At 39.9% G+C, this 25,325-nt stretch overlaps 1 protein-coding gene across 2 annotated transcripts in view; it reads right to left on the bottom strand.

Annotated features, from left to right (window-relative positions):
- Positions 1-24,953, bottom strand: part of NDNF (neuron derived neurotrophic factor) — a 37,163-nt gene extending 12,210 nt beyond the window's left edge. Inside the window, exon 1 of one of the 2 annotated variants that reach the window (XM_039217774.1) lies at positions 24,441-24,953. The gene's annotated coding sequence lies outside the window, so the exon portion shown is untranslated. Of the gene's footprint in view, positions 1-20,864; positions 20,902-24,440 lie in introns of those variants that run through there. The other variant, XM_039217775.1, reaches the window with a different exon arrangement.
- Between the last annotated feature and the right edge of the window lie 372 nt (positions 24,954-25,325).

Here is a 25,325-nt window from a genome sequence, read left to right as displayed (position 1 = left end):
TTTTCATCAAAGATCTTATGGGGGAGCGCCTGCGTGACTCAGTTGGGTAAGTGTCTGACTTCAGCTCAGGTCATGATCTCGCAGTCTGTGAATTCGAGTCCCACGTTGGGCTCTATGCTGACAGCTCAGAGCCTGGAGCCTACTTCAGAGTCTGTGTCTCCCTCTCTCTCTGCCCTTTCATGCTTGCATTGTCTCTCTTTCTCAAAATATAAATAAACATTAAAAATCATTTTTAAAAAAAGACCCTATAGGTAATTATGGATTACTCACTACTGCACATTGCTATAGAGACATTGTTCAGGATACTTTCTTCAACATGTTTCAGTGTCCCTAACAGGAAGCCTCAGGTAGGCAAGTTCTTTTGATATCAAGTGCTAGTGAAAGGCATTGCTTCAGTTGAGGATTTGGGTGCCTTTCTCCCTCACAGATAGAATTCTGTAAGAACTTGTTTTCCCTTATCTCTTTGACAACATGCATCAGGGAACTTAAGCATTAGGGAAAGATAATGTTTTTACACACAAGTGCTTCAAATAGTGAGAAGGTCAAATAAAAATATTTACAATAATTTGAAATGAAATGAATGCCAGTTTTATTTCTAAAGAGTCATTCCTAGAGCAATGAGATCACCTCTACTTAAACCATCCTTTGACTTTAATTTTTCTTCCTTGGAGTTCTATCCAAAATAGATTCATACAACTAAAAATATTTTTTGAAAAGAATAAGATTTTCTTTTCTATGAAATGTGAGAAGAAACTTTTTCACAGTGAGCTTACCCAAAAAGTAAATTTAAGTTCTTTTTTCAAAAGCATTTTTTCTGCCATTTGTTCTGCTGTTTTCCATATAAGATATTTGCAGTAATTGAGAATTATTATGTATAAAAAAAGGATGCTAAATTCACTAACTGCATTATTGCATTTAGTCCTCGCAATAACCTTGGGAAGTTGGTACTATTCTTATAGAAAAATAAATCTCCTTTTACATAAGCAGAGAAGAGATAAAAATCCTGGTGGATATGACTGTAGAGCCCAAAGGTTTATCCTTTGTAATATTTTCAAGAAAGCCATAACAGTTTTTTACAAGGGGCTCATATTTCTCATGCTTATTTCTTAATTGTTTTGTAATCAAATGAAAACTTGACTGAGAGTTAAGAAATTTAACTTTTTAGTTGCAGCACTAATTAGATGTGTAATCTAAGGTAATTCACTTAACCACTCCAGATGGACCTCAATTTTTTGAGGTTTCGATGATGATTTCAAACTTTTGAAAACGAATGATGATTCTGAGACTGAATACTCAACTCCTCTTTCCAACTAGCTAGCAGTTTAGGAGAAAGTCCAGGCCTTCTTAAATTTCATTAAATAATCTGAACCTCAAATATCCAAATGATTGTCAGGATGCAATCCAAGGGAAGTTGGGGATGTGAAGTAGGAGCTCACATTAATTTACTAACAGCAGAAGAAGCTTGTAACTACAAAAGATGGCTAGACGAATCAAAATAAAAACTCAGTGAACCTATTTGAAACAAACATGGACATGGCTGGCATGGGTTAAACCAAATGGGACCTCTACTCACAACTCTTAATGCCTCCCCTCTGATGCTCTTCTTCTTGTGGCTAAAAGAAATGAAAAATCTGATATGCTAGAATTTGCTTTGCTGCCCTCGTTAAGAAATAATTATGATTTCAGCATAACGGTCTAGTTTACTTCGTAACAGCATCCCTGAAACTTTGCCCCCTGAGACCAGAAGCAGCCAGACAATAAAATTTGTCTCTTTAGAAATGGTTACAAATTGGCTTTCTACGCTTATTAGGAACTTAGAGCCAACATACCATGGCAGCACTTGAACATGAGATACTCAGGTGTATTTGCCCTAGAACCACTCTGGGGCAGCTTTACCTCATTAGGCTCTATGTTTGCCCATGAAGCTGTCAGTTGCACAGTACCACTGTACAACTAAGCAGGAGAGGCTGCCCAGCGCCCCAGATATTTGGGATATTTGGGTCAGCTCCAGAGTTAGGTCACTAGTTACCATTGGTGGGAATCTTTCCAGCATCCTTATCCATGGGAAGAACTTTCTCTTTATTAAATCAGCTAATGATAAGAAGTGAATTTTGAGTTAAAAATGATATTAACAAAGTTTGTTTTGTACATGCTGCATTCTTCTAAATTCTTTATATATATTATCCCATGTAATGCTACTTAATGATGTAGGCACTATTCTCTCATTTCAAAAATGATCTAACTGAAGCTTGGACAGGTAAGATCACATAGTGAATATAACATGTGTAGTAAATACAAACTACCATATGTAAGTTTAAAATTTCAAAAATAGGATTATTGTGTATTCTCCATATCAGCTAACTTTTTAATTTATAAATAACTAACAATGAACAACAACTTAAGATGAGAGGATTCTACAAAGTGGTGAGAGATAATTCTCCATGGGTCTCTGTGATTATTTTTGCATGTCTTGGGAGCAGAAGAATTGTTCTTTTGTTCCACATTATCTTTTCAAGAATGTTTGTGTAACGAAAAGCCTTGGAAGATAAAGGCATGATCACTATATCATGGAAAATCTGGGTTCCCAAGCTCAGGGCTCCTCTCTTGTAAACAACAACAAAAAAATCTATTTGGGGGCTAGTGCTATCTGGCCCTCTTTTCATCCCATGAGAATTGGAAGTCAGTGAGCCAGTGGGAGAAAATGATAATACTGTGGATTCTGCTATTGCTCTGAGGTGCTCTGGGTATGTATTGCTTTTGTCTTCAACCCAGTAGTCTAATGCCATCTAGCATCAATGAAACTATGCATGACAAGTCAACTTGTTAACTTACGAGTAGAGTGAAATCGCAGACTCATCATTCATAGTTTTTGACACTACATTTTACTTACTGAATTATTTTACTGACTTACCTACTGGCTCAGGTAGATCTTTTTATTTAGATTACCACCAACAGGGAGTAGACTCAACTTTATCTTTTGCTTTCTTTGTATAAAAAAAATCATTATTTCCCCAGCTAAAATTCTATCAGGTCAACTTTTTGTTTCTAAACAACTTTAACCATTTTAATTGCTATATATTATAGGCAAGACAGACACTTTTGGGAAAGTGCTGAAAATTAATATGATCCCTTTTTTCTTTTCTTCTTTTTTTTTTCAATGTACCTCTATATGAAGATGGATGTTAGCTAAGCCTATTGTGGTAATCATTTCATAATATAGATAGATAGATCCAAACTATTATGTTGTGCACCTTATGTTTTTACAGTGATGTATGACAGCTAATTTTCAATAAAACTAGAAAAAATAGTATGATCTCAAAGCATAGATCACTATACTTTACAGGAGTATCTTTTTCAAAATCTTATCTAATAACACTCATTTACTATTGGGAAAAAGCTTACACTGATATTAGGGAAAGTTAACCATTTGACCAATTTGATCAGGTTCCAGGCAAATTACTTTAAGTAAACTGCACTTAAAGGAAGAATTGACTATAGCTAATCAGAAAACTATTACACAGACACGTTGTGTATATTTTCACAACTTCTATTCACCAACTCAAGTTTAAAGCTTTACTTAGATATTGTTTAAAGGATTGTTTTAGGATTATACAGACTTTTTCCCCTACCAGTAAAATGTTCTCTCTGAGACACTCAGCTTAAGAATTAGTCACTTTAAATAAACAACTAAAAATACATTCTTCTTATGAATAAGACTTGGGTAAGCCAGTCTATAAGAACTGACTTTTCTTCTAAGATTACAAAAGTGCCCTCTAATGGCATAACTTTTCCTCTCATTTATTTTTGTTACTTCTAGGTATCCAGTGCTTATCTAGATTTAGAGTTTAAGTTAAATAACATTTCTCAGAATTTCTCTTTCAGCATTATTTCTTTTGTCATGGGCATCTGGTAGTAATCTAGGCAACCTGTCTGTACAGCAAGAAACCGTGCTATCTTTTTATAATCAAGGTTCTAGTTCCAACAGAAGTAGGAAGTTGCTAGGATGATTCCAAATATTTTTATTTTTCTAGGCAGATCAGTCAACTTAGTTCCACGATTATTCACAGCCTAGGAAAACTAGATGGTGTTATCCTATTGAGAAGATTGACTTTGTTTCAATTAAAAAGTTCTGATGAATTACATATATAAACGCTATACTTGATTTTATTTTTAAAAAATTTAACTTCCTTTTAAATTTTTTTGAGAGAGAGAGAAACAGCCTTAGCAGGAGAGGGTCAGAGAGAGAGGGAGACACAGAATCTGAAACAGGCTGAGCCATCAGCACAGAGCCTGATGTGGGGCTCGAACCCACAAACTGTGAGATCATGACCTGAGCTGAAGTTGATGCTTAACCGACTGAGCCACCAGACGTCCCTATACTTGATTTTAGATGCGAATCTAAAACTCTGATGGTGTTCATGTCATCAGAAGCATCTGCATATCTGGCACACACTTCCAGATCCTGCCAAGACCAAAGTGAGAAAAGAAAAATGACCTAATGAGTTGATACACCACAATCTTTAGTCTAGTTTATGGATAATATAGATTATTGGATAGTTTTATTCTATGGAAAACCCATGTGTCCTAGATTAAAAGGAGAAATTGTTTTTTAAATATAATTGTCCAAAGATTAGCCATGTGTTCTGTACTTACAAAGACTGAGAGAGGTCTGAGTAGTGCAAAGTAAATAATTTTAAATGTAATTAATTTTATGGCATATATGCATGCATGCATGCATTCGCACGTATGCACACAAACACACACACACATACACACTTCAGGTCAAACTATTTGGAAACTATATAGGAGTTCAGTTAGTTGATGTTAGAGTAAAGGCAAATGAGCAGTGGTTCTAAAAGAAGAACTTTTTACATATAACAGTTTATTTTTTTATTTGCTGCCCCCTCTCTGGCGAGTGGGTAAAAACTACAGATCAAGAAGAGTGGAGAGTGGTTTTCTTTGGGATGTTTTAGAAATGACGACCAGGGTCACTTCTTCCACTTATCTCCTCCACCCTCTCTGGGGCGCTCTCTGTTCTCCCATCCCATAGAGGGAGAAGGAACACTGAGAAGCGCAGGGGATGAAGTCGAGATCAGTTTTCAAGAAAATGCAAATGAAGAGATATGAAGCATTTGTGTTGTTTCCCAAAGGGTAAGGAGTAGAGCGTATGGTGGATAACTGCAAACATACAACTCATTCTAAGATTTTATTTTCAGTATTAGTTTAAACATTTTATTCTGTAGAGCCTTTAGTGTAGTTAAAATAAATAGTCAAACTGACCTGGCATACCCTTTTACCACAAACCTGTGGAAATTGTTTGAGGATTGTAAAACAGTCCAATGGTAAGTAAGAAAAAAATTAAGGGAAGTTTAAATAATTTACCAAGATATCAACTAAACACCCAGGACAACCTCTAGCACCACAAAAGCACAGTGTAGTAAAAGCAATAAAACTTGCCCTGTGGTGTCAGTAGCAACTTCACTAGAGTCGTTTGGCCAAATTTATCTTTAAATACTTATGTTATCTTTAACATAAGACTGGCTAATCAATTTACCATCTTGGTTAACCCACTGGGTCACTCGGTGAAAATAAAAATGTATTTTTGGAAATTGTGTAAACAATGGTTATAAGTAAATAAGTCTGGTTACTCTTTTACTTCTTTTAAAAATATAGTAGATGTACTTGACCACAATCCCAACTGATAATCTTGTCTTAAGAGAATAGAAATATTTCAAGCCACTACAAAGCTTGCCTTTATATTTATAGACTACTGTTTAGCTATATTAGCTCACTAACGTAAGGGATTTGAAAATCTGGTAAACAAAAAGTTGTCTCCAGTTTTCATGAACTGTCTAAGACTCCCTGAATAGAAGGTGTCCTGTATATTAAAGACATTGTGACGTTTCTCAGCACTGTAGTTTCCTCAGAATGGCAGCCAGCGGTTCCATCTACCCGTGAGTGATATGATCAAAGCACATTCCTCCATCCCTCCACCACCAACCACCAAAGGTTCGCAAGTTCCTTACAAAAACATGTGAACATATTTGTAAAATATATCATGCAGCTTTTACAGATATTACATGTTGTAAAACTCAGTAAGATCAGATTCATCTGTATTAATAGGCCAAGCATACAATGAAAAAGAAAAAAGCCATAATGTCATTAAAATTCACTTAAAACTCTTCAGTGAACCCAATCACATGTAGGCCAAAAACATGAAATAAATTTACAATTCCCCAGAAAGAAGGATGGGCATTCTGAATTTACTTGAGGCAAATGCATCTGGAATAAATGAAATCTAATGTTTAATTACAGAGAGTGGAAAGTGCATGATTATAATTTAGTGAGGATAATTTCAAGGAATGGTCTGCCACAGAGATTTCTGTTATTTTCTTTTCCTTTTTAAGTGCAAATATTTAGTCTCTCAACTATTTTTAAACTCAAGGGCATTTGTTTTTGTTTGAATCTTCCATGCCACATCTGATAATAAATCTGAAGCATTTAACCTAGCTGTAAAGAAAAAAAAAATGTAGCCTTTGTTGGGGGAACACCCCCCGCGTCCACCACAGCCTGCTCTGTGAGCAAAGAGGGTCTGTCTGTGCACTTTAATAGCAGAATGCCCAGCATGGGCATACACATTCCTTCAAGGCTGAAATTTAGCAATAAAAAAAGCTGAATTCCCCCCAATTTTTCTGTTCTGTTGTCTTTTGCAAACAATGAAAGTGTTCACTGGAATTAGTCGGTCATTCTCATCCATAAAGAAATTGCCTCTGCTGTGGCTGAAAATTTGAGGGAACTAGAGCATATTGTGGTTTGGTGTGTTTCCATATTTAAAAAGAGTGAAATGAAGCAGGTGGAAGTAGAGGGCTCCTGGGCAGCCCTAAGGAGCTGTCGGTGGCGCATGCCAGGTGAGCTCTTGTTCCACAGTGATGATACAGCACAGGTGTGCTGTGCCACCCCCAACAAGGCAGAGCCAGAGTCAGGCACAGAACCCACGGGTGAAAAGCTCTCTAAATGCGGGCTGTCATTACAGAGGGGAATGATTTATTAAGAGTTTCAGAGTTCATTATGTCAATAATCTATGGATTAGGGATTTTCACATGCGTTTCAACTGCAATGATTCCAACCTCCTCTACCACTTCTCTAAATGACTGCCAACTTTCATTCTGGAAGGAAATTAAATTAGCATGAAAAAGCAATGTAAAATTAAAACATACCAAAGATCTTAATACAGTTTCCATTCTGTCATCTCCTTCCCTCTGATCATCGTGGTGTGTAGTTCCTAGTGGGGCCAAGACTAGGGCACTCTAATTTTAAAAATGGTCATGCCTACAGAATAAGCTTGAAAGAGGATCAGATTTAAAGTAAGTAACCCTGTATTCCCACCATCACTAATTCCAATAATAAGAATACTGAACAACAGAACTGGCCAAAAATGTGTACTACAGATAAGAGTAGTGTTTGATTCAGGAAGCCAGACCCATTTTACTAAAGGAAGGAGTAGATCTCCTAAAATGCATCATATAGGCGACTAAAAGATACGATGAATTCAAAAGCAATACAGAAGACAATGCAAAGTAAAACTGGAACAAAAGACTGAACATCTTCCTCTTATCAAAATTTCCTCAGCATGTGCAACTGAGATAGCTGGGATAATTTCCACGATTTTAGGCACAGCTAATGATTCCTGGAATAATGAAAGCCCCTAAGGGAGGAATAATATGCTTGGTTGCTTTTCTTACTTTAGTTTGGCAACTAAGCCTTATTTCCTGTTGGTCTGCAACAAAATGAAAATGACTTCCTGTGCAATGTTCCCCCAAAGCAGTTAACAAACTGTATACCCCATCCTCTGCTGAAATTTAGCTACGATGTAATATGGCAACATGCCAGCAGCATCTAGCAACAGCACATGTCAGCCTAGAAGATAAGACATAAGTTGTCATGGTCAACAAATACTGAGTCCCTGTTGTGTGGAACACACAAGTACGCTGAAAGTAATGTAGATTCAGACTGTTCTGCTGCTTACAGCTGAGTTGAGTGGACATTGATTATGGATAAAAGTTGCCTGCAATGTAAGATAACACGACACCAATAGGAAATGGGTGGCTCATATAATAAGTGAGTAACAGACTTGGAGTGAAAACTCACCAAGAGCTGGTGAAGACAGAACAAGACTCATAGGGAAAGTAGGAAAAGGGAGAGAAGAGCCAGATGCGGGGAAGGGAGATGGAGGTGTAAGGTGTGGGGCTGAGGCACAGACATAGAACTGCAGCAGTAAGAGTTAATAAACAAATGTTAACTGAGCCCTTCCTTTGTGCCAAACATTGAACAACATGCCAGGTACGTAACACATCCTCTCTTCTTGAGGTATTTATAATCTGGAAAGAAGTGAGGAAGAAAATATTTTTATACAGAGAAAAAGAGAGATCAGTAGGGAACTAATTGTGGGAACTAAAATATCCCTTTATGAAGGAAACTTAGGAAAACTAAAAGATAAGTGTCTCATGGTTTACCACCTATGCTTCTTACAACTGCTGAAATTTCTGGTAAGAATTCTGAAGAGGGCCATACAACCCTACATCATGTCTTAGGACCACAGGGAAAGACTACAGAGGGAAGAACAAGTATTTCCTCAGGACAGGCTACTTTTTCAAAGAGCACTGTTTGCAAAACTCTTTTCCACAGAGTTTCCCTCTCCTGCACTCCCAAGGTTAGGAAGCATGGTTCAGTGGGAAAGTCATAGACTGAGTCAGGGCACTCCCACCACAGGCAGGAGAACTATCCATGTTGATGGCTTGTTGGCCCAGATGTTCTTCTCCATGCCCCACATTTGTGACCCCTTGCCAGTCCAGGTGAGTGTGTCAGACCTCACAAGAGAGCCGGCAGAATAAGACTGAAACTGAGTTTTACAAAGATGCAAACGACAACTTGGGTTAAGTGTCTGACTTTGGCTTAGGTCATGATCTCACAGTTTGTGAGTTTGAGCCCTGCATTGAGCTTCAGGCTGACAGTGTGGAACCTGCTTGGAATTCTCTCTCTCTCTCTCTCTCTCTCTCTGTTCCTTCCCTACTCTCTCTCACTCTCAAAATAAATAAACTTAAAAAAAAGTTCTGGTAAGAGAGCAGTGAGTTCTCAGTGAGCAGGAAGCTAAGAGAGACAGATACAGAAGTTATGAGAGGGGCGCCTGGATGGCTCAGTTGGTTAAGCGTCTGACTTCGGCTCGGGTCATGATCTCCTGGTTCATGGGTTTGAATTCCACATCAGGCTCTATGCTGACAGCTCGGAGCCTGAAGCCTGCTTCAGATTCTGGGTCTCCCCCTCTCTCTGCCCTTCCCCTGCTTGTGCTCTGTCTCTATCTCTCAAAAATAAATATACATTAAAACATTTTTTAAAAAAGAAGTTATGAATAAAATTTGACAAGAAAACCCTGCAATTTGGCATGCTACCAGACCTCTTCATATGCTGTGTCCAAATGGGCTGTCTAAGTAAAACTTAATGAACCTTCCTATGAGCCCACATCTGCCAAATGTCACCTCACTGATGCTACTGGGTACTTTTCTGTAAAGCGTCACCATCCACGGAGGAATTCTGAGGCAGCAGGCTTGCTATGAGAATGAAGGGAAGTGCAGAGGCACGGGCAAGGATAAGGCAGGTAGTAAGCTCAGTGACAGCAGGGAAAAGCAGGCTATAGAGAGCAAAGACGTCACTGGCAGGGTTATTAGGGCAGATACCAAAAAGTGTAGAATACTCTACAGGAGAAAAGTCAGCAATATTGTCAGGTATTTTGTAATACATATAGCAAGGGTTTACTAAATACCGACTGACTGGTGTACCAAACTGAACAGTCACTACCTCTTCTGAACGAAGATCATTACTGACTTTGTGTGCTAGTGATAGCAAGGATAAAACTGCAGAAGGAACAAAAGACCCTAAAAATAATCAACCTCTTAACTCATCCATCAGCAACAATCTTATTTTTCTTTTCATATTTTCTATCTCAGGTAATATATACTACCTTCTCAAAGGAATTTCAAAATTTTAAAGGCCTTTTTAGTTCAACTTAACCATACTAACAAAACCAGGTACTTAAATTATTCAGGTTCAAAGATATTCATGCTCTTATGACAAACCTGGTTTCAGAAATTGCTTTGGTAATTCTGCCAGCTATGTCTGCTGACCACATGGGCTGAATCTTCCATAAAGTTTTGATCAAAGAAATCTTTATAACCCAGATTCTAGTGATGTAATAAAAAGCGATGCTCATCAACAAGGCAGTGACAACAGGAACTTTTTCTAAGAGAGCAAACATGATGGCATTGCAGAGTTCATTGGCTGATTCAACAAATGTTTACTGGGCACTTATTCTGTGCCAGGCACTGGGAACACAGCCGCGAACAAGATGTGTGATGTTCTTGTGTTTGTAAGGCTTGTACTTCGGGAGGTAAGGGAGATGATGAACAAGTCAACAACTACACATATCCGTTCCAGACAGCAGGAGTAGTCATGGACTGTGTCTCAGAGGAGGTGACATTTCAGCAGGGGCTTGAATGGAGAGGAGTTAAGAAGCCACGGAAACTGAGGGGAAGGACCTATTTGGTCCACAGGCCTTTCTGTCCAAGAATCTGCCTCATCTGTACCTTAACTGTCACCCTCAGCCACTAAGAGGGACGCAATCACAATCCTTGGGGAGCAGAAGACAGCGCTGACCCACTGAGGTGGCCACGGGCACACAGTCATGTAAGGAGAGGAAGGCCTGGCACTGTTAAATCCAGGCTTGCTGGGCTGGGCGGTGACACCAGATGTTTTAAGGTCTGTTATCAGATGAAAGAGGGATTAGAAGCACTCAGGCTGGGCTGGCCCAGCTAGTCCCAGCCGCCTGCATGGCACTGTAGGGAAGGAGATTGAGACAGTAAAATAAAGCCTTATCTGACAAAGCCATTAAACTGAACAGAGCCGTTTAAAAAGTAGGTGTTCTGACAGGGGAAGGATGCTTTCTGAGTTTCTGGACTGAGATACCAAAAACAAAAAAAGAAAAAAAGAAAGAAGAAAAAAAGGGCTATAAAATCTGCAGGAAGATTCTTAATAGGATGGTAGGGGCGTTGTGTTTACTTAGATGGTGTGTTATCTGAGCTCTCCCTGTACACTGCCAGTGAGTGAACTAGTGTTTATTAAGTGCCTATTGCAAGCTCCCTGGAGCCATCAGAGGAGGACAAGGCAGAATCAAGGTCCTCCAGTGAAACCTGAGACTTTGATTCTTATGGCACTTTCTTATCTTGCTTGAATTATAGCTATGTTAATATTTTTTCCTGTCCTAAAAGAAAAAAGCTCTCCATGAAGCAACATGAGTTTACTCAAGTACGTGTCCCCTGGAAAATGTTATATTTTACCCATCCTTATATCTCCTACATAGACGTTTTTTTAGTTCTTATGCAAAGTAGGTACTAAATAAATATTTGCTTTATTACACTTATTCCAAGGAGTTTATTGGAAAGAGGAAGGTAATCAGAAATCTCTCCCATCAGATTCTGGACTATGCAAGGAAGTTGGGGATGGTTGTTTGCCAAAGCCTCAAGCCTGATTCTTAGCTCCAGGCCCGTTTTCCTTCTGATGCCCGGGATCTAACACTCAAAGGTGATGAGTGGCTCAGCACTGGTCTCACCGAGCCAGACTCAGGCTGGAATTTGAATCTGGGCTCTACTCCTTCCTCTGCCAGGGCACTTCTGCACCACTGAGTCTATGGGCAGGTTAAGTCACCACAACTTGTCATTTTGCCTTGGTTTGCATGTTGACTGAAACGGAACAGTGTTCCTGGCCAGGCTGCTGAAGACCTGAGATGCTGCATGAAAACAAGTACACGCTAGGATGACCTCAGCAGCACAGTCCTGCCACGTACCAAACTAGGAACCTCAATGCTATCCACTTCTTTTCATCTCCGTCCCCTCTTCACCAACAAATCCTGCCAATCTACCTGCTGCACGTTCTCTCAAATTTGCTCTCTCTTCTCTATCCAAACTGCCAATGGCTCCAGTTATCCACTGACTGCCTCTCACGCCCATTTCCCACATCTCTCCTTGATCATTTCACACAGTGCTGACACTGCTATCTTTATAAACAAGAATGCTTTACTCTTCTGCTAACAAAGATAAGTCAGGTGGTTCCCCCTGAACTGGAGGATGAAGTCCATGCACATGAGGTCCTTTACCTCGCTGCTCGCTCCACCAGGATTTTATTTCCTACAACTGTCCACACTTGGCTTGCTTTTCCCAGTGTGTGCTTCAGGATCAGCTGCCTGATGAGCCTTCGCTAGGATGCCTTTGCTGCTTCTCTGGGCAGCAAAGTCCTACTCATTCTTCACGACTCAGGCATCTACAACCACAGGGAATTTAGTTGTGTGCTTTTCTATGTGTATACTTCTACTGCAGACCATTTTAACTTCTGTTTGTACATATTCTTGACCTGCTCAAGTTCTGTAGAAAGGAAATCCTATCTTTATGACAGTTATAATGGTGATTACATAGCAACTCCAAGCACATGTTCATGGCATTGTGTGTGTGTGTAACAAATAAATAAAATTGAAAGTAATAAAATGGACTATTATTGCTGATTTACGGGATTTGTTTCATAAGAGACATAATAAGCTAAATAGGAAATGAGTTATGGGTGCTTTTGACAATTTTATGAGTATAAAATTGGTTATTGTATAAAACTTAAAGACTTGGGAAGTATTTCTTTAATCTTTTGAAGTGGGCCTCATGGAAACCTGTTGGCAGGCTGCCATAGATGGGTGGGATGTGTCAGATGGTCCAGAGGCCTAGTATAAGGAAGCAGTTTTTCTGTTCTTACCAGGACATGTAAGAATAGCACAGTGCATTACTCAAAAGGAACTTTCCTTGAAAATATGTGAAATATGGTTTGGTTGGGATACTTTCTGATCAAAGAATAGGAATGCTATAGACTGGTGCTTCTCAAAACTTAATGTGCAATCGCATCACTCAGCTTTCCTGTGAAGATGCAGATTCTAATTCAAAAAGTCTGCCTGTCACTCGTCTTTTCTAACAAGCTCCCCAGGGATACGATGCTGATGGTTCATGGAGTGCACTTTGAATAGATCCGTCTCTTCCAATCCCATGACTGGTAATCTGGTAATGGTGGCACTGTGATTTACTTCTCCAGTATTTTCATTGCTTGAAATTTCTTTTTTTTTATCTTTTATTTTTAAGTAATCTCTATGCCCGATGTTGGCTTTGAACTTACAACCTTGAGATCAAGAGTCGCACATTCTACCGACTGAGCCAGCCATGTGCCCCTCATTGTTTGAGCTTTCTGATTTCTTATTTTCACTCATTACCAAATGTTAATGTCTTAAACATCTACTTAGCATGGATGACATGGAAATTATACGTATCCTTTCTTTCTTTTACTTTGAGAACTACTATTACATCTACCCATTTTCACAGCTTTCTCTTTTCTTTACCTTCTTTACATTAAAAAACAAGAAGACTCTGGGGAATATATCTGTTTAACTTAAAGCCCAATAACTGACTAGTGGAATTTTTTAGGTGACTGTGACAAGATTCTAATTTGTTCATATACCTAATAGAATTGGCAAATACAGTACTAAGAAATAAGGTGCTATCAAGAAGAAATAATTATTATCAGAGAATAGTAAATACCATAGACTAAAATTGGCATTTGATTCCAGGGACCTCATCCCATATTTTCCCAAATACCTGATGGTCCTGAAGCTCTGCTTCTTTCCTCCCCGCAGGCAGTTTATTTTGATATGACAGCATTAAAGGCTGTCTGCTATCAAAGAGTTTTTGAGGTGGCCTCCAGTGCCAAAGTACAGGACAAAATCAAAGTAGTAATTTAAACATACTGTAATCAAGATAATATACTTCAAAGGTAGAAGAGTAACCCAGACGTACCAGGAACCTTAAATAGTTAAAATGATTAAACCCTAAGTTATTCTTACTTCTAGATTTAAAAAAAAGAAGAAAGAAGAAAAAAGCAGGGGGCGCATAGGTATGTAGTTATTGCGTTCTTATAAAAAGAAATTAAGTTCAAGTAACAGTTTTAAAATATGGATTTCTTTGGCAATCCCTCTTATAAAATCCAAGGCCAACAACAAACTATAAATGTAGAGCCCTGTCTTTGGAGAGATGAGATAATACTCTCCAAGGGCACTGGTTCCTGACAATCTCGCAGTTGAGAGAACCTCCAAGAGAGGATAGTTAATGCATCACCTCTCTTTTCTTTCTGTATCTCACTCTCTGGTCTCATGTCTCCAAGTCTGGGGACAGTTAAAAGGCTGCCAAAGTAAAATAGAAAATGACCACTGCACTTTGAGTAGGAAGATCTGAGTTGAAGGAGTTCTGACCAAACCATTATTGGCTTTTGTACCTTGAGCAAGTCTCTTAATCTTTTTGAGTTTCCTCATCCACAAAATGGAAAACATTCATTCCCAGGGGTGTTAATGAGGTTTAAAATAGTGGGTGTGAAAAAAGGTCCTATTTATCTATAAATAGTATAAAACAGGTTCTCAAACTGTTTGCAAAATTTTATTCAGCAACTAAAGATACATGTTTTGACTTGCTCTTCAAACAAGTATCAGAAAGTTTCAGGTTATTCTATCTGAATTTACCTAATCTATCAGGTAACAGATAAGGTTCCTATTTAAAGGCTGACTAGAAACAGAGGAAAGGCCAAGATGTTGGGTTTTAAAAAATAATCACATAAACACGAGGAAATTCTTAATATTCTTTTTGTTAGCCTTGATAGACCATATCTGAGGGCATCAATATTGTTTAATAAACAAAGATGGATTAAGCGGATTCAAAGGTGGGTATTCTCAGGCTTTTTAGGCACTAGATCTAGCAAGGGATTTCAGATGCACGTGTCGAGATTAGAGAGCTGAGGATCAGGCTCAGTTCCTGGGATGTTCTGCATTATTATTTCTGGATTAAGAGATGATTAAAGAACAGGGCACTCAAAAGGCAGATAGTGCGGGCAGACCCCAAGGTCGCTTTTAATGAAGAGTTTATAGTAAATTATGATGAAATAACACAGGCTCATAAATCTACAACAGAGAGATGACAAACCACAAAACACTGACCATAATTATTTAATCCCTCCCCTCCTCCAAAAGTAAGATATACAGTTAGGTGTGGTTTTCCTTCTTTAAAAAAAAAACATTTTTTTTAAGCATTAGGGAAAGGTTGCAGCTGGTGAGTGTTGGGGGTCAACAATGTTCATTGGTTGTTACACAAGATAGAGCCTGCCAAGAGAAAACGATGTTTCAAAACTGCCTCTTTGTTGTCATTGTTTTGTAAGTGTGAATAAAACTTTAAATATAGAAATTTTTTTCAATCACAGATTGACCTGGCTGGCTGAAGTGTTATGAGTGTCCATATAAATATCTTCACTGTTTAAACTTACTTATTCCACATTGTTTTAAAGGGCTTTAAACATTTAGAATATTTGGAATATCCTATCATATGTATCTACAGTAACTCTCATTCCATTGAAATGTATAATTTCATCCAATTTGGGGGGGGGATCATTTATTTAAAAATTTTTAAGACAAACCTAACTTCAAACCTTATCTCTCAAAAATGCCATATTATTAGTGGAATAATGGAATGACTCTAGAGGTGGATTATTATTATGAATTACCACTATTTTAAAAGGGGATTCTGCAGATTATTAATTTTTCAGTGTTGTATCTCAACACATACTGATTTAAATGTGGAAAATAGTAATCATTTTCCTCTAAAAACTTCTCTAGTAAGTTAATTACCAAAACCAGCAAACAAACATTTAGTACATTAGCTGTCTATACCTAAGATCTTATGAATTTAGACTAGATTAACAATATTTCTTAATCATTAAATTGTAAACAAAAAAACTCCAAGTAAATTGTGTCCTTGCAAATTAATTTGGCAATTAATCTCAATTTAAATTTTTTAGACATTTTCATCAATTTTGCTTATGAAACCAAGAGTCCCTACTTCATTTTAAAAGTGTGTGAATGAGCATAAGGAAGTCTCTTAACTGAAACCGAGTCTCAGATTTCTCAGCAGTAAGAGGGTTGCTATCTTCCTCACTGGGTTCCTGTGAAGATTAAGGTAAATGATGGATGTGGAAAGGACCTTGTAAACTATTGAGGGTCTTACAAAATTATAATTTTGTTAATAAGTAGAATAATTTTCATTCATGTTGTGAAATTCAAAACATGGAAGCAACTTTAACATAAGTTAATAACTAGCAACTTTATAATCAACAATAAAATTTCAAAAAAAAATTTCAAAATGTAGCACTATAAATATTTTTACCAGAGCAGGTTAGATAACTTTTTTTTAACTCTTAGAATACTGAAATTTTCAAAACATAATGGGGTGTGTTATCTATTTACTTGTAGCACAGGAATTATCAAATACTTATACATATAACTAAGAATACTTTTGAAGACAGTGGTGACAAATTTATTTGAGGGTTCTTTCAGCATGCTGTTCAAGACCTCTGGCTCTCTAATGTGTTGTTTCCAAATCTTTTAGAATTGTGATTAAAAAATACACACCTGTATCTCATATATATAAAATAACTTAAGGCATTCGATACGGTGATGAGTACCATAGCTGATTATATTGGATGAAATTCTATACTTCATGTCTTTTTCTCGGGTGGGACCGACTTCTTGTCAGAGCTGTTGTAATGTTGCTATTTTCACCTTGCATTATTTTTACTTCATAGAAGCTGTCACCTCTGCCATTATTTCTTTTTCAGTGACCATCTGATATGCCGAGTAAGATAGCCTTTGACAGGAGATCTATGACATAATGTTAACAAAACTTCTTTTCCTTCTTTATTCATAAAAGTCAGTATAGACAGGGTTTCTGATATTTCCTCCTTTCATCATAATGAGGCACCTTATGAAGGAAAGAGAACACCCTTTTTCAGGGACCTCTGCTTTATAAGATCAACACTATCAAAAGCTAGATATCTGTTCAGTGCCTCAATTGTTTAAAAGAGTACCCTGTTTCCTTCATTTTACTGAAAAGATATGTTTTTAAATACAAATACTCACTAGACCTAATCTTGCAAAGATAATCTCAAGTGTCCTCACCAATTCCCCAACATCAAGATTCCATATCTTAAATTCACATCAAGGAAGAAAGAAGGTGAATTCCATATTTTGTGGGCCCAGTGTAAAATGGAAAGCGCAAGGCCTCTTGTTCAAAAATTAAGAATTTCGAGATGGTGACAGAAGAGCATTTGACTAAGCGCAAGGGCCCTTCCGAATGTGGCCCCTGAGGCTGGCCCTGGGGATAACGTACACTAGAGTATAAGAAACTGAGAGTCAATTATCAGAGGAAGAGAAGAAAGAACAGATACATGCTAAAGGTAGGCTGTCCAAAGGAGAGGCTAAGAAATCCAAAGATATGTATCTCCCTTCTCTAAAATTCTTTCCGATCTGGCTTTATCTAGCTATTAACATCTCTGTAAAGTGTTAGTTATAACAGCTTCCACTGTTTCCCTTCCCAGGGGTATTTTCATATGTATAGGGGATACTGAAAAACAAAATTATTTTAAAAAGGAAAAAAATCCTCTTTTGAAGATAGCATTTTAGTACCATGAGAGGCCTTGGTAACATTTAGGGGCAGGACCGCTTCCCCAGTACCTCAGGGGACCTGCCCATTTGTCCATCTACTAATACAGTTGTACCTGCTAATGTGATCGTCAGAGTATCAAATCCTTATCTTCTTTTTAAGAGGCAGTTTCATTTTTCATTTTTAAAAAGTCATATATTTTCATAGCACACTTGAGCAAACTTCGAAGGATCATCTCTAGAAATGAAATATTTGAGACTTGGGAAGGCCGAAAGATAAATGATTGCTGTCTTTTCTCAGTTTGCCAGGTGTTTTAGCTACCAGTGCTGTTTCCGATCTCTGTCACCACTGTTGGCAACAGATCCCTCTCCAGTTATAGGATCCAGTTACTTCTGAAACAATCCCAACTTGAAACTTTTGATAATATCAGTGAATTTTAGTGAATGCTGTGATTTAATATGAATTACATTTATTGACTACTATCAACATATGAATAATATTTAAATTTAAATCATGGCATATATACTAATGTATTCTTATGGGTAAAATGTATTTATTATCTGTCTTTAAATGTATTTTAAACAAGGTAACTAAAAGAATCAAGTACACGTATTTTTATGTGAGATTATTTTGGTATGAATGATAATTTAATCAGAAACGTATTTTATTACAGAAATAAACTGCATAATGTGATCTTTGGCAATGCCCATGAGCTTAGAGTACACATGGCCTGAACAAAAGGGAGTAATCAAAGCCATCTCTTAGGTTCATATGGATTGATGAGGCTTATTTTTCACTACAACGTGCTATTGTAACCACCTATATTCCAGGAGGCACCTAAGTTGGAAAACTCACCCAAAATAAATCAAGTCCTTTTAGACGAGCTGTTCGCTTGTAAACATAGTATTTTCAAGTAAGTGTACGAGGTTGCCACTCATTTTGTTTCTCAACTATCCAGATATGGTATTCTCTATCTTTGCGAAAAAACACTCATAGTTTCTGCATTATAACTTTAACAATCGGAATGGTGATTCAAAAACAAGTTGTCACCCTTCACAAATCTTTCTAATGATCAGTTGAGGTTTTACTTTTTTAGAAAATAATAAATTTCAGGGGTGCCTGGTGGCTCAGTCGGTTAAGTGCCCTACTTCAGCTCAGGTCACAATCTCATGGTTCATGGGTTTGAGTCCCGCCTCTGGCTCTGCACCTGGAGCCTGCTTCAGATTCTGCGTCTTCCTCTCTCTTCTGCCCCTCCCCCACTTGTATGCACATGCTCTCTCTTTCTCTCTCTTAAAAGTAATAAATAAATAAACATTTAAAAAAAGAAAATGATAAATTTCAGTCTCATTTTGTCTAGATCTGCGTACTTAAGGATATTGCCTTAGAGAACAAGATGTGGTTATGGTGAGTTTTAGTTACAGATAAAAAGCCCATTTGAATACAGTCCATATTTTTTGGCTGTCTTTAGGTTGTAGAGTACATGTCCTCTGAGCACACAGCTGGAATACGAGACTGTTTGCCTTGCTTTCATGTTAGGGAGACAACAGAAACTTGTATGGTCGCTGTAGACTACAGTCAGGCGCCACTATTTATGAGACTGTAAGCCTTCCAGTTACAAAATGGACATGAGTACATGTTGCTAACTTGATTTTTGTTATTTGGTTATTATATGTAAAATGTCCACACTGTGTCTAAGAGTTCCCTTCATCTGAGCTGATTTCTAATCATGTGTAATGATGTTTTTATTGAGTTCTTTCCAAATTTCATATAACCTGTTGTTTCTTTCTTTTAAAAAAAAATGTTTATTTACTTTTGAGAGAGAGAGAGAAAGACACAGTGTGAGCAAGGGGCGAGGAGGGGCAGAGAGAGAGAGAGAAAGAGAGACAGAACTAGAAGCAGGCTCCAGGCTCCACGCACAGAGCTTGACACAGGGCTCAAATTCACCATCTGTGAGATCACAACTTGAGCAGAAGTCAGACGCTTAACTGACTGAGCCACCCAGGTGCCCCTATTACCTTTTGCTTCTAAAAACGTTTTTCTTCCTTTTCTAATAACTATATAGAAGGCAGCAAATTCTTTCAAAAGAACAATTAAAAGAGCCATTGGAAACATTAACTATATATATTCTGTCATATTTTTCTTTTTTAAAGATTCATTTCAGAGTTTTCAACAAGTGAAACTAAAATAAATATTTCAGAGAAATATATAACATATTAAATGTATGTTCTTTTCAAATTTGACACAGGAAAAATTAACAAATCAAAACCCCAAACTGTCTACCAACTAACTAAAATAAATCAGCTTCCAAAGGACATGGATAATTGCTGAAGGAATAATGACATATAATCTTGGATGTTTCTATATTTAAAGACTTGAGGTCTATGGACTTTAAGGTTTAAATCAAATTTCGCTTAGTGAGTTCTTTAAAAAAATTGACATTGTAACAGGACCCAATATCCAGCTGTTCTGTGGTCAAGTCTGTCTCTTTGTCCCAAAGGGAGAGATCTGCAGAAACATATTGCTGGTTTGGTTTTATTCCATACCGATCAAATACTTTACCCTTAATTATTAAAATGCAAAACAAGCAAAACCTTTTTTATTTGGTGTTAATTAATATTATATAGTTTATAATTTCCAAGTATTTCAAAATACTAAAATGCATGGATTAGTTGGCTTACAGTTGTAATAAAATTCTAAAAGAAAGGAGGAAGGTGTGAATATAGCATCTTCAGGTTTAGGGAATGTGTTCAGGAAGTAAGCAGCTGAGAACAAACATACTTTTGTCACTGGTTTTGGCACTGATGGGTTACAGAAATCAAAAGTCAGGTGTCATCTCAGAAGTCCCAAGAGATCTATACACACATTCAAACACAGATTCATCATAAAATGCTGTGTTTTTTCCCCCAGAAATATAACTGAATTTAGGATCAGCATACCACTATATGATGCAATAAAGTATTAGTTTGTTTTTCTATGTTGTACTATGTGATTCTTTTTTTTTTTTTTTTTACCAACAATAGCACAGTATTAACTTTTACTCTTACGTGAAAATTAACATGTGGACGCATGATTATGTGCATCATAGGTGTCAATTTTTGCCATAATATAATGGGAAAATAAGGCAAAATTTATCCCAACTTCAGGGCTTAATTTGCAAGGCATTTTTACATGGAATAATTAAATATTGGAGGACTTTAATTTTTTGAAATCAGTTTGAAAGCAAAGATTTGGAGCAATTTACTATTTACTACTCACCTATAACTTGTTTGGTTTTTGCTTCTATGAATGGCTGACTGAGCCAACTAGAAAAGAAAAAAATTATATTCTTCAGAATAATTGTTCCAAAATAAACATTTAGAGGTTCTGGACATTGTTTCAAGGTCAGGTGAGTAATCTGAATTAGTTTTGTAGATTACACTTGCCTTTGACACAATATAGATGACTATGGGATATGCTTTCTTCCTGATGACTAAGCTGACGGCAACTGACCGTGGCAAGGTCCATTTATTACTTGGAGGGTACTATGGGTGCAGGGCTCCCTAAACCAAGACCTGACAAGAAGAGAGGGAGCAAAAAAGTGTGAGAACGCTGCTTGGTCACTATACTCAACCACTTTATCACTGTACAACTAAGGAAGAAAGATCAAAATAATTTTAATCCGTGCACATTATGTGAAATTCTTACTATTCCTTGCTATCTGTTAACTCAGACATAGCCGTCACAATTCCAATATCTACTCATTCATCACTGCAAAACGAAAAAGAAGTTCTGTCCTAACACTGACAACAAAAACACAATCAGTTTTAAAATAAAAGTTCTGACCTCTTGATAGACTGAATAGAAATACTACAGAAATGAACATAGGAAGATAACAATGGACAGATACATTTTATTTCTACCTTTTCCCTCCTTCATGCCAAATAATTAGTTTTACAACACAAATTTTCGCCTATTATACACGGAGACTCCGGTCAATAAATCCAAGTGAGAAAACTAAAATCTGAATCATCAGGTTCATGAAGCGAATTGAAAAAGTTGCTACCTTAAGTTATCTGAAGATTGATCCACTGTGGCTACGTTGAATGTAAGCATTCCCTCAGCATGGTATTGCCAAGGTTATGACATCACTCTTTGCTTTTTTACCATTCATATGTTACCACATGAATGTTCAATAGACCCAGGACAAATAAACAGAGGGTAAGGGTTTCCCTCATTCTTAGAAGGATATTTTTCAATTATATATTTTGTTACATCTTGGGAGATAAAAGCTGTGTCTGCAAGTGATTAAAAGATGTTTTATACTCATGGTTTCATTTCTGCTGAAATAAATGCGTAATTTAAACCACACATAATTCCTAGCAATTTAGGCCCATTACAGAGTTCTAGCTTCTTTTTTATGATAGTTACTAATTAAAACGGAGTGTTATTGCCACGTGGAGCCTGTGACTTCCACATACAGGTTTAATGAATCAGAAGTCCTGACATAAAAATTAAAACAGTACAAAGCTGCAAGCTGTTATGTTTCTAGTGTGCGGGAAAGATTAAGGATATTCACTGACGTTAAGAATTATGCAGAGAAAACACTTGTAATTTCTTTCTCTAACGGAAGAATTAAAAGATTTTTTAGTGAAATCTGAAAGAGTCACTAATTTTTCTAACTTCTGGACCCCTCATTCCCAGCTGACTCCCCCTCCCGAAGAATTCAAACTCATTAGAGTCACTTTTAAAGGATACATTATGGGATATTTTAATGTAATCCTGCATATAGGTTTAGATTGAAGATGGGAATTGGGACTATAATTAATTATGTTGCCATGTTTTTTGAACTTTAAGGAGACAGAGGGAGGCAAAGGAGGGCATTTCATAAGACTGAATCCTTTGAAAAGTTCATGGGTTAAGACTTTGGTAAAATGACAGTATCTTTTTGACATTTAATTAATTCCATACACAGAATGAGTGTGAGAAATTAATACCTTTTGGTGTACTCACTTTCTGAAACCACTGTAGTAAGAGACTGACACAAAATCAAAACCAAATATAAACACGGTCTTCAGCGAGGGTACGGCCTTATTATCATTCTTACTAAACAATAATTAATAACTACTGATAGCTCTCGGTACACATATTTGCTCTCGCGTCCATCCATCACATCTTTCAAGGTAATAAAACCGTTCATTCCATCAAATCCTCAAAACCGCTCCCTCTGGAGGGATGTTTTATCTCTACTTCTGTGAGCCCAGGGAGGATTTTACTTGTTTGAAGGGGGCGGAGAATGGAGCGGGGTCCTATTTATTTCCATTGACGACTCCCCTGGTTCTCACAAGCGCTCAGGGACTGGGTGGGAGGAAAAGGGGAGGAGGTGCGGAGATTCCCTCCTTCAGAAAAGAAAAAGGATTCAGGAAGCGAGGCGAAAGAAGGGGTGGGCGAGGGAGTGGGAGGAAGAGGGGAGTGTGGTTGGAGAGGTCAGGGACTAAATGAAAGTATAAATTCTTCGATATAGTAGGATCGAATGATGAGAAGTAGACAAATTTACCAGTCCAACTAAGTTGCTAAAAGGAACTATGTTTAAAAAAAAAAAAAATCAAACCCAGAGACATTTTCTCAGGTTCATTTCTCGCCCAAGGTCTTGGTTTCACCAGAGCTACTTGTACCCGGGAGCAGGAGATGGACAGCGCCCCAAAGGGGGCCGGGAGGGGAACCGCGACCTGCCGGAAGGTCAGCTGAGCGCCCTTTGCAGAGGTGCCCGCGGCAAACTCCGAGGGCCTCCCCGACCCGCGTGAACTGCCGACGGCTGCGGGGAATTCTCCGGCATCGGTCGGGGGTACCGGGGGTGGGGGGTGGGGGCAGGAAGGGCGCAAAATGAAACGAAACCACACCCTAAATTTTGCAGTTTGCTAAGTGTCCCAGGAGAACGGCCGGGACCTGGAGCCGCTCGTTCGGATTCCTGAGTGTCGGGGCCGCCCCAACTCTCAGCTCAGCACTGAAGGCAGGGCGGACTGGAGCGAGCACCCACTGGTGCCCAGACAGGGCTAGGGCACTCCGTACGCCCTATCGCTCGGTCTGAAGCCGAAGGAGCGTCCCCTCGGTGGCTGCCCTGGGACCCCGGCGAAAGCAGGATCAGTCAGGTCCCCGGCCTCCCTGCTCAGCTCGAGGAAGTTTCTCTAACGGTGCTCGCCTACGAGGCCGAGCACGAACGCGGTGCCAAAGCGGAGAGGTTCGGCTTGCCGAAGCGGACCGAGATCCCCGAGCCCCTGGCTGCGACTGGGGGGCTCCCAGCAGGAGCCCGCGCCCGCTCTGCCGGAGAACCAGCCGGGTGCGCAGTCCAGACTCCACGCGTTTCGCCCCACACGCCCGCGCCTGCGACACCCCAGTCTCGCAGACTTTCTCCAGCCAAGGCTGGAGGAGGTGAACCGGAGGGGGCGGCAGCAGTGCTCCCGGCAGGCGGGCAAAGGAGTGTCCAGGCCAAGTCGGGGGTACATGCTCTGTGGTTCCCCGGACTCCGCCGCACCCTGGGCACCTGGAACCCCGCGTCCCCGGCCCGTGCACTGTCTCTCCACCTCCTAACACCGCTGGGGCCGCCCAGCCACGAAGCCAGCGTGGAAAACCGAGGGAGACCTGCTTCACGCCCCTTAAACCCTCAGCTCCTTGGGATCTGGCGCCCTCGTCCAGCGGCGACGGAGAGCCTCGTTGGGCCCCTCTGAGTTAGGGGACGCGCGCCTCCACCCCCAATCCCAGAGGAGCCCTTGGGTGTTAACACTCCTTGTACCAGGTCTTGGGGCGGCGGGCTAAGGCGTCGGGGCGTCGTGAGTTTGCTTTCCTCTCGTTACTTACCTTAAAAAAAATCGGATTGATTTTCCTGGGAGGGGGAGAGGAAAAATCCCTCCCTGAGGTGTGGTGTGCGAAACAGTCCAGGTCCCGGGCACCGGCCAAGATGCTAAGCACCAGTACTCAGGAGCCGAAGGGGCTGGGAGGCGGAGGAGGAGGCGGATAAAAGAGAAAAATTAAATCGGCCGAAGTGTCCCAACTTTGCGGTGGGCGCTGCAAACTTCAAAGGCGGGCGAGAGCTGGCGGCGCTCGGCAGCCGAAGTTGCTTCGAAGTGGCGCGGGGAGCAGCGCGGGGCTGGGGGATCCCGGGGCAGAGTGGGGAAGTGGCGGGAGGTCCTTTTAAAAGGCCGGGACCGTGCGGGGGCTGGGCGGCGGGAGGATGCTGCCAGCCCAGCGGGCCTGTCGCGGGCTCCGCGGGCGGCCGCTCGGGGCACAGGCGCCTGGCCGGAGTGCGGCGCGAGGAGAGCCAGGCGCGCGGGGCGGCGGCGGCGGCGGCGCGCGGCTTGGTTCGCTCCGCTCTCTCGCGGCTCCGAGCGGGGAGTGTGTGTTCGCTCCCGAGTGTCACTGCTGAAGCCCAGAGCCGCTCCCCCTCCCGCCCCACCGCTGCCCGCCCGCCCCCTCCCTCCTCTGCCCGCTGTCTCCCCCCTCAGTTCCTCCCTCCCTCCCGCTGCGCGCCACCGCGCGCGCGCACNACACACACACACACACACACACACACACACACACACACACACACGGCGACCCAGCGCTCCCCAAACGGGGACCTTCGCGGGCAGCATCTCAGGGAACAAATTGCCGTCCTTACCTCCCCGCCAGTCGCGGGGAAGAAGAGGGAGGCCCACCGAGACCCCCTCAAAGCCACAAAACCTAGGGAGAAGCGTACGCGGAGCC

The sequence above is a fragment of the Hyaena hyaena genome, unplaced genomic scaffold (assembly GCF_003009895.1).
Source record: "Hyaena hyaena isolate Hyena2069 unplaced genomic scaffold, ASM300989v1 scaffold_716, whole genome shotgun sequence".
In the NCBI taxonomy this organism is placed as follows: Eukaryota; Metazoa; Chordata; class Mammalia; order Carnivora; family Hyaenidae; genus Hyaena; species Hyaena hyaena.
The sequence above is the reverse complement of the archived record's forward strand: the minus strand, read 5'-3'. Positions and strand labels throughout refer to the sequence as shown.